Genomic DNA, 11450 nt, shown 5'->3' on the forward strand with positions numbered 1-11450 from the left:
TCGCCTCTCTGAACCTTCCCACCACCGCCTCAACGGAGGTGCCGAAAAGCCCAAAGGGCGAGACCGGGGCATCGAGGAGAAAAGCCTTTTCTTTCACCCCGATGCCCACCAAGTTTCGCCACCGATGCCTCTACGTGGCGACCATAGCCGCCATCGACCGTACGATGGCGACTGCTATGTGTTTGGCCGCCCGGAGAGAGAGATCCGTGGTGCGCCACTCAGCCATCGCATCAGGGGGTACCGCCGCCTGACCCGCCGATGTGTATGCCCTGCCATTAAGACATGAAGTCGTCTTTAACTGGTTTTGATGGCAGGGCTGGAGCTTCACATCCAGTAGCTCCCCATACACGGTGCAGGATGGCTGGGAGGATTTGGCCTCAGCCTTATTTTCCTCCTCATTCACAGCCATCCTCTGATCGACTGGAAAAGCACGGGCTGACGAAGAGGAGGAGTCTCCATCCGACTCCTCCTCCGTCCGCCTGCTCTCGCGACCTGGCTGATCGTCCGTGAGCACTGTGTTCCCCAGACGATGAGCCAGATCCATCTGGGAGCCCCAGGACAAACGGCGCCGCTCAGCCTCGGCATGAGCGGGACCGCTCCCAAATGCTAGCTCTTCTTCCCTCGAGAAGAAGGCCAAGCGAGAGCGGAGCGTCCTCAGTCAGAAAAACGCTCGCAGTTTGCGCAGGAAGCCCCCTCGAGAACCTCCCACGCGTGCTCTTCCCCCAGGCAGAGCACACAAAGGGTGTGCGCGTCCCCAGGCGTGAGAAACCTGGGACACGGATCAGCGCACTTCCTGTACGCTCCCTTCACTTTGCGTGTGCACTTCATTCTGACTTTCTAGCGAACCAGACAAAACAGTCCCTGAAGACGAAAGGATGTTGTCATGTTGGCACGGTGCCTTTTTATACTTCCTGGTCGCACGGTGATGACATCACCAGCTGCCGACGGTCAGTAGGATTGTGATTTGATAGCGATTTCAGACACCTGTCACGCTGAAGGCGTTCCCCGTAGCGTCAGCTGACGCAGCGCGAGTTCCCTTTCGAAAGGGAACTCAATATTGAGCATTACAGACCAATCTCAAATCTCCCCTTCAAAGGCAAGATCATTGAAAAAGTTGTTTTCAATCAACTGAACAAATTCTTAAGCTCAAATGGATACAATTTTTAAATTTGGTTTCCAACCGCATCACAGCACAGAGCACATAAAGATTATAAATGATATTCGCTTAAATATTGATACAGGCCAAGCATTAATTCTGGTTCTACTCAACCTCAGTGCTGTATTCGACACTGTTGACCACAACATACTTCTAGACAGGCTGGAAAACTGGGTAAGGCTTTCTGGGATGGTCCTCAAATGGGTTCAGGTCATACTTAGAAGGGAGAGGTTATTGTGTGAGTATAGGAGACCATAAGTCTGAGTGGACATCCATGACATGCGGAGTCCCACAAGGGTCAATTCTTGCACCACTCCTATTCAACCTGTATATGCTGCCACTGAGCCAAATAATGAAAAAGAACATAATTGCTTACCCCAGCTATGCTGACGACACCCAGATCTATTTAGCACTAGCCCCATTGACTCCCTCTACAAATGCACTGATGAAGTTAATAACTAGATGTGTCAAAACTGAAATTTACTACATTTGGAAACAAAGATGAAATTCTCAAGGTGAACGCATATATTGAGGCTAAAGGTCTAATAACAAAAAATCAAGTCAGGAATCTTGTTTCAGTAGTTTCAGTAGTCGTATCAAAGCAATAACTAAATCAGCATAATATCATCTGCAAAATATTGCAAGATATAGATGCTTTTTTTCCCAAACAAGACTTAGAGAAACTCGTTCATGCTTTCATCACCATTAGGGTGGACTATTGTAATGGCCTTCTCACCGGCCTTTCCAAAAAGACCATTAGACAGCTGCAGCTCATACAGAATGCTGCTGCCAGGATTGTGAGCAGAACCAGAAAATATGACCATATCACACCAGTCCTCAGGTCTTTACACTGGCTACCAGTTACATCTAGGATCAATTTTTAAGTACTATTACTTGTTTATAAATCACTCAATGACCTAGGACCTCAATACATTGCAGATATGCTGATTAAATACAAACCCAACAGATCACTCAGATCAGCCAGATCAAGTCCGTTAGAAATACCCTGAGTTTACTCAAAGCAAGGAGAGTCTGCTTTTAGCTATTATGCCAGCCACAGTTAGAACCAGCTTCCTGAACAGATCAGATGTAGTAGCCCAACAGTAGCCACTGTCACGTGAGAAGGCAGAAAACAGAGGATCCAATTGCGAGTTAGAACAAATATTTATTACTCTCAATAATTCAGATGCATAAAGCACAAAAAGTCAAGGCAGCGTCGGGAACAGGTCCAATCCAGCAGAGAGACAGAATAATCCAGAAGAAGGGCGGTAGGCAAAGCAGCGCAGGCAGGCAATGGACACACGGAACCGGAGGAATCCTGGAATCCGGAACGAAGAACACACTCAGTGGGAAGACACACCGACAGACAGGAACCCGCTGGACAACTGCAATGACTGACAACAATGGTATGTAAGTCCATGTATATATGCAGTGGATAATGAGTGCAGCAGGTGACGGTGATCCAATCCCAGTAATCAGTGTCCCCACCTACAACACAACCACACACACATAAGCCCCGTTTCCACCACAGGAACTTTACCCAGGAACTAGGAACTTTGGGTGGTACTTTGTGTGTTTAGACCGCAGGAACCAGGGTCTAAATGAAGTTCCGGGTAAATATTTCCCCCTCCAAACGGCCCTGCTCGCGAGGTAGTACTTTTTCAAAGTTCAGGAACTTTCGAGGGCGGGACTTGGGCGCTGAACATGCTGATTGGTTGAGCTCACGCAGCATTTTAGTTCAACAGGCATTTTTAAAAGTCTTTTGCGAGGTTCGGTCTCGTTCAGTAAATATCAGTCTTGTCTGATGGCACGCGTTCGTCTCAGCCATCTCACGTGCAATGTCCGTAATAGCTGATAATAATATACATTGTCATTTTAAATCTAGCTTTACAAGCTTTCTGAATATGCTGCATGCTGCTGAATCTGCATATTAGTGCTCTTTTCTGTCGTTGTTAATTACCTCGTAAACCTATACATAACCAGCAAAAGCAGCACAGCTTGAATCTCTTCCATACTCGTTATTAATTTTTTTTCACCATGTAAACGACCTGACCGATTACTTTTAAGTGTGCGTCCTTACATGACGTGACAGCGCGCGCCGCGCTCATGTTCACAAGAGAGGAAAGTAAACTTTTCTGAGGGGTAAACTTTTTATTTCGTAAGTTATGAAGATAATGTTGGAGTAATGACACAGCGTATATTGCCCCGGGCAGTTTTTACTTTAACTGCGCCTGACAGAAGATTTTTTTTTTCTGAGATGATTATTACACTTTACAACAAATAAATGGCTATAAATAATACTGTATTAGTCCTGGTGGCCGTTAAGAGTTGCTATGGCTACAGTAAACACATTCAGCTGCTGGAGAAACAGCGGCAACATTTTTGATGCGGCAGACAAACTGCATGTGACAAAATGGTTGCGATTGAAAGTCATCACATGTAAACACCAGATCGGTTTAGATAACGTCTCATGTAAATAGTCCACTAAACCTTTCAATCGGTACACTTAAAAGTGATTACTGTCCTTCATTTGGAGGAGCAGTCGCGCGCAGTCCTACATCATTTGCCTAATCTTCTCGGAACTTTATCGCGGTCAAAACGCAGACAGCTGCAGGTCTGGGGGGGAGAAAAGTTCCTGTAAAAAAGTTCCTGGTACAAATTGTTCCGGGTAATTTTGGTGGAAACACAGCAATAGAGAGGAAAGGGACAATTAATTAGTGAACCGTGACAGTACCCCTCCCCCTAGCTACCTGTCGATTGTAATCATCAATAAGGGAATGATCCAGTATGTCCCTGGCCTGGACTCAACTTCTCTCCTCTGGACCGTAACCTGCCCAGTCCACCAAGTATTGGAATCCGTGTCCCCTCCGTCTAGCGTCCAGAATACGATTGACCGAATAGGTAGGCTCCCCATCTACGAGACGTGGCGGAGGGGGAACCGGGGCCGGCGGATTAATATGAGAATGAAAAACTGATTCTACATTGGAACCATGACCGCATCGAATCATGTCGGACCTTATCCCCTCAGGCACAAATAATCGACTCGGTGGTCCGCCGGACGGAGGCGTTACCCCTTCTAAGGCCGTTCTGACCTTCGATTCGATCTCCCATTTGAGTGTAGAGATGATAAGTCTCTCAGGAAAAATGCACTTGGGAGTAGACGGGCGTTCGGAGCGGTCAAAAACGCGAGACAAAGCATCGGGTTTGATGTTTTTAGAACCCGGACGATACGAAAGCGAAAAAATCAAAACGTCCGAAAAAAAGGGCCCACCGAGCCTGCCTAGAGTTTGGCCGATCTGATGTACTCCAGATTCTTATGGTCGGTCCAAACGATAAAGGGATCCCCGACCCCTCTAACCAATGGCGCCATTCTTCCAATGCGAGTTTGACTGCCAACAACTCTCGGTTACCAATGTCGTAGTTACGCTCGGCTGACGACAATCGATGGGAAAAAAATGCGCAAGGATGCATCTTGTCGTCAGAGGAAGAGCGCTGGGAAAGCACCTCGCCTACCCCCACCTCTGAAGTGTCCACCTCCACCACAAACTGACGTGATGAATCAGGGGCGACAAGAATGGGAGCCGAAACGAAGCGGCTCTACAGTTTGGAAAATGTAGCCTCGGCTACACCAGACCACCTGAACGTCGTTTTGGAGGAGGTCAACGCTGCCAGAGGTGCGGCTAGTTGGCAGAAGTTACAAATAAAACGTTGGTAAAAATTGGTGAACCCCAGAAACCTCTGCAGGGCCTTACGGGAATCTGGACTTGGCCAATCTACCACAGCCTTAACTTTATTGGGATCCATGCGCATTCCCTCGGACGAGATGATATAACCTTAGAACGGGACCGACTGCATGAAAAACGCATTTCTCCGCCTTGACAAAAAGCCCATTCTCTAGCAACCTCTGGAGCACTAGTCTGACGTGCTGAACATGCTCATGGAGAGAAGAAGAAAAAATCAATATGTCATCCAGGTAAACATAAATTAACTGATCGACCATGTCTCTCAGCACGTCATTCACCAGTGCTTGGAAGACTGCGGGGGTGTTGGACAACCCAAAGGGCATGACCAAATATTCAAAATGTCTAGTCAAGAATGATCTGCACAGATCGGGCTCACCCGTGTATCGCTCTGGCGTTGGCATCCGGGGCTCGTGCTGGTTTATGACGTCAGCGGGGTTGTGGGGAACAGACGGCGGGGTTGGCGCAGTGGGCGATCTCAGCTGTTCAATCTGGGTTGAGAGCTCGGACACCTGCGCTACTAATGCCTGTACCGCCTGGGCCGTCGCGGATACCTGTCCCTCCTGACGATCCATCCGTTGTTGACTCGAGGTGAGAAAGTTCAGCCATTCTCGCTGGATCCATAAGGTGGTCAGTCGTTCTGTCACGTGAGAAGGCAGAAAACAGAGGATCCAATTGTGAGTTAGAACAAATATTTATTACTCTCAATAATTCAGATGCATAAAGCACAAAAAGTCAAGGCAGTGTCGGGAACAGGTCCAATCCAGCAGAGAGCGGTAGGCAAAGCAGCACAGGCAGGCAATGGACACACAGAACTGGAGGAATCCTGGAATCCGGAACGAAGAACACACTCAGGGGGAAGACACACCGACAGACAGGAACCCGCTGGACAACTGCAACGACTGACAACAAAGGTATGTGAGCTCCGTGTATATATGCAGTGGATAGTGAGTGCAGCAGGTGACGGTGATCCAATCCCAGTAATCAGTGACCCAGCCTTCAACTCAACCACACACACATAGAGAGGAAAGAGACAATGAATTAGTGAACCGTGACAGCCACATTCAAATCCAGACTCAAAACACATCTGTTAAGCTCTGCATTTGCTGAATGAGCACTGTGCCAATGTACGTCCGACTGATTGCATCTTATCTCATCTATGTATCATCTTTTTGTTCTTTTTTATAATTGTTTTAGTTTACCTTTGTTCTTATCTTTGGTTATTGTTTTTTTATATGTTAATTTGAGTTAAAGGTGTCATGAACTGGCTTCTTTTATTTATTTTTTATACTGTTTTCTGAGTTCAACTAATGATGTTCATGTGGTTTTTATATTTAAAAAAATCATAACTAATAAGTAATAGGCTATTTTCTACACTGGTTTTGAGTCTCTCTCCAAAACGCTGGGTTTTGATGGGCGTGATGCACTGGAGACAGACTGGAGAAGATTTGCATATTTAATTAGCTTCAGCTCCCCTGTCAGTTCACGAAGGAGAGGAGAGATTGAGGGAGAAGCGGCAACCAGAATGATTCTCTCAATCACAGGGCTCGTAAACGTCTTTATCAAACAAACATGATTTATTTCTCATTCAACCCCGATTGATTGGACTATTCTTTTTATATTACACACAGCCCGCACGATCTATCGATCGTGCGAAGCGCACGCACACACAGTGCCGATGTTCTGTTAGACACGAACACATAAGTAAAACAATCTATAACAATGCAATATTATTACATATAAAAACACATTTTACTCACATAAGTGTATTATTCCTGTCAGATCCAAATCCAGCATCTGGCTAGCTTGCACGAGCTGATCACCTCCATGAGTCGGTGGGCGGGGCTACTGGATTAGATGTGCTGTAGAGGTGTGTTTCGTCGCACAGTGACGTAAGTATGAAGCACAAGCCTGTTTGCTGGGCCTGGTGTCTATAAAAGCTTTTCTTTAACTAACAAGGAAGTAATCAGCTCTGAAACTTAGAGGATATTCTTATTAGAGGTCGACTGATATGGTTTTTTCTAGAGCCGATGCCGGTATTTTGAGGTCAGGGTCAGCCGATGGCCAATATGTGCTGCCGATTTTTTTGGGCCAATATTTTGAAGTTTTCCCCTTCATTTATATGATAAAATGTCACATTAATAATAAGTGGATGCACAACATTTGTGAACTTAATTATTTAACACTGACTTAAAATTCGAAGGAATTACAATAAAATATTTATCTAAAGTTAACCAAAGAAATCAATAAACTGACCAAGTATTAAATATATAAAACAGGTTATATACATACATATAAACTTACTCATTTACATAAACATTTTAGAGCATTTATCAAATTCAAGTTTGTTGGAACATAAATGTAAACTTATTTATATGTTTAAATAAAATAAACTTTATAAATAAATTAAAAATAAATTAAACTGAAAAAAAAAAGAAATAAATAATAGTAGTAGTGCTGCAAACACACTAGCAGCCAGCAACATTTGTGTTTGACACAGAAAATCTGCAAACAGCAGCAAACCCCTCATTTTTAATTTAAGGACATTTTTTATAAACATTACAGAAAATATAAAAAGGAATGTGCTACAATTTGAACTCAATTGCAGTCTCTGAGTCTTCCTCATTCTACCCATCTTTCAATGAAAGTTCTCAGTACTCCCAGTTTAAGAAAGGCAGGTTGTCATGCAGGAAACACAACTGTTCAGCATGTTCTCATGTGAGGCGGCTCCTCTTGTTATAATAAATATTCCCAATCTCACTAAATACTCTCTCACTGGGAACAGAGGAGGGGGGTGGTCAGAGTAATTTCCTTGCCAAGGGTGCAAGAAGGTATAGGCGTGATGTATTCTGTTTCTACCATTCCAGTGGCTGACCAGTCTTTCTGTCAATCAATGGCTCACGAAGGTATTGATCCAGCTGCTCAGAGATGTGATGCTCATCATCACTCTCCTGAGTAGGAGTTTCATGAGGCCCTGAGATGCTTGCGTACATTTGTTCAAGAACACTAGAGGGACCAGGTAATTCTTAATTTTCCACCCTTCTCTGTTTCGGGTCTTATCCTTGGCCTTCAGTGGTGGCAGTTTTCAGTTGCTCGGACACAATGGCATGCTCCTCTTTTATCCATTGTTTTGCCTTGGTCAGTGTCTCCACGAAAAAAAAAGACATGACCCTTATAACGAGGGTCCAGCAGTGTCGCTAGTACCAAAAGTTTTGTCTCCTCCATGCTTGTAAACCTTTTCTGCAAGCTTTGTAGCATGGTTTCTCTTAGTGTTTTAATCCCCCTCGTGTTAGGACCTTCTGCCTGAAGCACCATCTTCAGCACAGCAATGCTTGGGATAACACTGGAGATGGAAGCCTCTGATCTGCTGATCTCGAGGGTGACTTCCTCAACAGGTTCCTATGTGTCAATCAAATTGGAAACTATGTCCCATTGATCTGCAGCTGGAGTAGCAATTTTTCCATATTCTCCAGCATAGATGTTGAGTGCTCGTTACTGCTCCAGCATCCTCTGCATCATGTGGAGCGTGGAGTTCCAGCGAGTGGGTTCAGACTGAATGATGCTGTGCTGTGGGAGGCCAAGTTCTTTTTGAATTTTTTTCAAATTCTGCTTTGCGAGCACAGAGTGGTTGAAATGTTTAGCTATATTGTTCAACATAGCATTAACGGTGAGCACTGCTCTCTGACTGTTGATGCCATCGTTCACCACAAGCTGTATGGTATGTGCACTGCAGCTGAGATCAGGCATTTCTGCCAATCTGAGGCCTTTAACCATGTAAGCACCACTGTCACGGAGCAACAACTCTGTCATGGCTGATGTCCCAGTACTTCAGCAGGCTGACGAACATGTTGTTGATGTTCTCTTCAGTGTGGGACCCAGACATGGCCTTGGCATTTAGGATGACTTGTTTCCTTTCCCTTTGTTGTCAATAAAATGACATGTTAGACTCATCAGTGCTTCAGTGTCCCCTGACCAACAGTCTGTCGTGAAAGACAAAAAAGGGCCAGCATCCGCTGCAATCAGTGCTTTTATTTTCTTCTCAACTTTTGCCACTATACCATCTAGGATGTCTGTGCGGTAGTACTTTTCAGTTTTTAGGTTGTATCTGGGCTCCATTGCAGCCACCAGCCTTTGAAAACCAATACCTGAGACAAATGTAAATGGCTGATTGTCTGTAGCAATCATTTCGGCAATTAAAGTGTCAAGTTTTTTGGACCTGGGATCAAATTCTGCCATTTACGTTGAGCATCAAACATTTCTGTTAGAGTTGGCTGAGATACATTGGATGTAGAGGCAGCTGCTTCTTTTTCTTTCTGTGCATCTTTGTAAGCCTGGAGACGGTGACACCTCAGGTGACTCCACAAATTTGTGGTGTTTTTCTTTTTACCTTTTTCAGCTCCCAAGCTCACCAGAACATTGGAGATATTGAACCTGGCTTTCCCTGTTGATGTTGTAATAGATGCAGTATGTGGTCTGGCATTATCATTTTGGAAAATGCAAGGTCTTCCCTTAAAGAGACGACCTCTGGATGGGAGCATATGTTGTTCTAGAACTTGAATATACCTTTCAGCATTGATGGTGCCTTTCCAGATGTGTAAGCTGCCCATGCCACACCCACTCATGAACCCCATACCATCAGAGATGCAGCTTCTAAACTGAGCGCTGATAACAACTTGGGTTGTCCTTGTCCTCTTTAGTCCGCATGAAATGCGGTCCCAGTTTTCCAAAAAGAACTTCAAGTTTTTATTTGTCTGACCACAGAACAGTTTTCCACTTTGCCACAGTCCATTTTAAATGAGCCTTGGCCCAGAGAAAACGCCTGCGCTTCTGGATCCTCTTTAGATATGGCTTCTTTTTTTGACCTAAAGAGTTTTAGCCGACAACAACGAATTTTCACGAAGTTAGATCTCCATATCGCATACCACTTGGTGCGCATTATGGAGGCGGACGAGTGGAAGACGGCGTTTAATACCCCGTTAGGACACTTTGAATACCGGGTGCTACCGTTCGGGCTGGTAAACGCCCCAGCCGTTTTTCAAGCGCTCAATAACGATCTGTTAAGAGACATGCTCAACATCTTTGTCTTATTGTACCTGGATGACATCCTCATTTTCTACCCGAATCTCCAGGTACACACCCAACACATTCGTCACGTATTACAGCGCTTATTGGAGAATCGTCTCTATGTAAAGGCGGAGAAATGCGCATTCCATGTCCAGTCGGTTACCTTCCTTGGTTCGGTCGTGTCGGCAAGGGACATAAGCATGGACCCCTCCAAGATTCAGGCAGTCACTGATTGGCCCGTTCCTGAGTCTCGCTCGGCTCTTCAGCGGTTTCTGGGGTTTGCAAACTTTTATCGCTGCTTCATATGTAATTTCAGTCAGGTTGCCGCTCCCCTGACTGCTCTTACGTCTGCGAAGTCCCCCTTTGTCTTGTCTGAGAATGCTCAGTGCGCTTTCGAGCGTCCTAAGAGACTGTTTACATCTGCGCCTATTGTAATTTCGCCTGATCCGGAGAGCCAATTTATCATCGAGGTTGACGCGTCTGGAGTCGGGCGTTTTAGTTTCACGATCTCTTACAGACCTGGGTCCAGGAACGTTAAACCAGACGCTCTTTCTCACCAGTTCTCTTCCTCTGATGGTGCCACCACGGAGACCATCCTACCGGAGGGATGCGTGGTTGGTTCCGTCACGTGGGGAGTGGAACGGTTGGTGAGAGGAGCGCTGACGCACACCGTCGTTCCTCGGGGGTGCCCTGAAGGTAAACTTTTTGTCGTACAGTCGGTTCGTCCAGCTGTTCTTCTGTCAGCGATTCTGGTGGCCTGCCATGGATCGTGAGATATGTCGATTTGTTGCGTCATGTTGTGTCTGTGCGCAGCAAAAGTCCGGTAATTCGCCTCCCAAGGGTCTTCTTCGTCCCCTCTCTATTCCCTCCCGCCCTTGGTTCCATATTGCCCTAGATTGCGTCACAGGGCTTCCCCCCTCCTGTGGCAATACGGTGATTCTGACTGTTGTTGACCGATTTTCTAAGGCGGTTCATTTTGTCCCTCTTCCCAAGCTTCCATCGGCTAAAGAGACTGCGCGTACGGTCGTGGACCACGTCTCTAGGATTCACAGACTTCCTAATGATGTGGTTTTGGATAAGGGGGCCCCAATTTGTTTCTAATTTTTGGAGGGAATTCTGTCGGCAGATTGCATTTTTTTTTGCAACTTTTTGCATTTCTTCTTGACAGATAACTTCCTGTACTCCTGAGTTGTAAGTCGCTTTGGATAAAATACCTCTGCTAAATGCATAAATGTAAATGTAGGGCTGGGCGATATGGCCCAAAAAAATTATCACGATATAATTTAGCATATCAGTCGATATCGATAAATATCACGATAAATGTAAAATGTTTATTTCTTTAAAGTTTGAAGGCATATTTTTGCTCCTGAGTGAAATATGTAGAAAACAAACAGTTAGCTGTGGTTTTCAACTATTCTTTATTGTCAAAACATGACAAACACTTCCCAAACAAGTGAACAATTTATTTAAACTGAGGTAGATTTATTTAT

General features: G+C 45.2%; 1 pseudogene; it reads right to left on the reverse strand.

Annotated features, from left to right (window-relative positions):
- Nucleotides 1-7965: 7965 nt before the first annotated feature.
- Nucleotides 7966-9434, reverse strand: LOC137085198 (zinc finger BED domain-containing protein 4-like; annotated as a pseudogene).
- Between the last annotated feature and the right edge of the window lie 2016 nt (nucleotides 9435-11450).

This window comes from Pseudorasbora parva, chromosome 8, assembly GCF_024679245.1.
Source record: "Pseudorasbora parva isolate DD20220531a chromosome 8, ASM2467924v1, whole genome shotgun sequence".
Taxonomy (NCBI): domain Eukaryota; kingdom Metazoa; phylum Chordata; class Actinopteri; order Cypriniformes; family Gobionidae; genus Pseudorasbora; species Pseudorasbora parva.